The sequence below is a fragment of the Silene latifolia genome, chromosome 4 (genome assembly GCF_048544455.1).
Source record: "Silene latifolia isolate original U9 population chromosome 4, ASM4854445v1, whole genome shotgun sequence".
NCBI classification, from domain to species: domain Eukaryota; kingdom Viridiplantae; phylum Streptophyta; class Magnoliopsida; order Caryophyllales; family Caryophyllaceae; genus Silene; species Silene latifolia.
The window spans coordinates 88039500-88040789 of record NC_133529.1 but is presented as its reverse complement, the minus strand read 5'-3'; the positions used below and the strand labels follow the sequence as shown (position 1 = coordinate 88040789).

General features: G+C 37.8%; 1 non-coding gene across 1 annotated transcript; it reads right to left on the bottom strand.

Annotated features, from left to right (window-relative positions):
• Nucleotides 1–795: 795 nt before the first annotated feature.
• LOC141654361 (small nucleolar RNA R71) lies at nucleotides 796–903 on the bottom strand. The gene has a single exon (XR_012547921.1). It is a non-coding gene; the product is annotated as a small nucleolar RNA R71 (small nucleolar RNA).
• Between the last annotated feature and the right edge of the window lie 387 nt (nucleotides 904–1290).

Here is a 1290-nt window from a genome sequence, read left to right as displayed (position 1 = left end):
AAGAGCAAGGATTGTGAAAATATAATTTCTGTATGAGTATGGAAGAAGGAAAGATTTTCAACAATGGAGTAAAAGGGAGAAAACAAGAACAAAAGAGAGAAAAAGAGGAGAGGGATACGTGCGGCAATTCTTACGCACCAACAATGAATTGACCTAGTTGCTAGTTAGGTTAAATTCTATTTATAAGGGGATTAACTAATGGCTTTGAGTTCATTAGTTCATACAATGGATTATCTGATTACAAAACAAATTGGATATTATTAAAACGATAGGAGAGCTTAAAATAAAAAGATAATTATTAGATTAAAATAGTTAAATCATACACGGACATTTTAACCCTTCCAAAAGTAGATTAAAATGAGAAATAATAAAATAGAGAAGGAAGATGATAAATATATATATTTCCAAATTACATTCATACACTTCGAAATAATTAATTTAATAAAATACTTTTATAATAAAATATTATTATAAAATACGGGGTGTTACACAAATTACCGCGCCAGAATTCGAGATCAAGCCGGCTTTCATTAGCCTTGTGGAGAGGAAGCAATTTGGGGGAAGTCCTTTGGAGGATCCCTATTTGCATGTGCAAAACTTTTGCGATTATTGCTCTATGATTCGGCAAACGGGCGTCACTCAAGCCCAAATAAGGGAAATACTTTTCCCTTTCTCTTTGAAGGACAAGGCCAAGCTATGGATTAATAGCCTTGATCGCACTGCTATGGGAATCACAAATTGGGAGACTTTGGCTCATGCTTTCTATCAAAAGTTTTTTCCACCGGAGAAAACTCAAACCTTAAGGAGCCAAATCTACGGATTTCGTCAACAACCTCTTGAGAGCTTATATGAGGCTTGGGAGAGATACAAGGAGTTGCAAAGACAATGCCCACATCATGGGTTGGATGATTGGTTTCTAGCTATAACATTCTACAATGGATGTTGTGCCGAGTCCTGAAGGACTCTTGATTCCGCCAACAATGGGCGGTTTGATCAAATTGACACCGATATTGCTCATGCCACGATCGAATCTATGGCTATCCATGACGCGCAATATGTCAATTCCCGAAGTGTGACACTCAAAGGTAAAGAATAATCCTCCGACAATCCCGTCTTATTACCTCAAATTGCCTTACTCCAATAATAATTGACGGAACGAGATGCTAGGTATTCTCTTCAACAACTCAATGCCGTGTCCTCTACGAGTCAAATCATTGTTTGTGACGGTTGCGGAGGTGCGGGTCATTACACCGCTCATTGCCAAGCTACTATCGAGGAGGTAAATGCTTT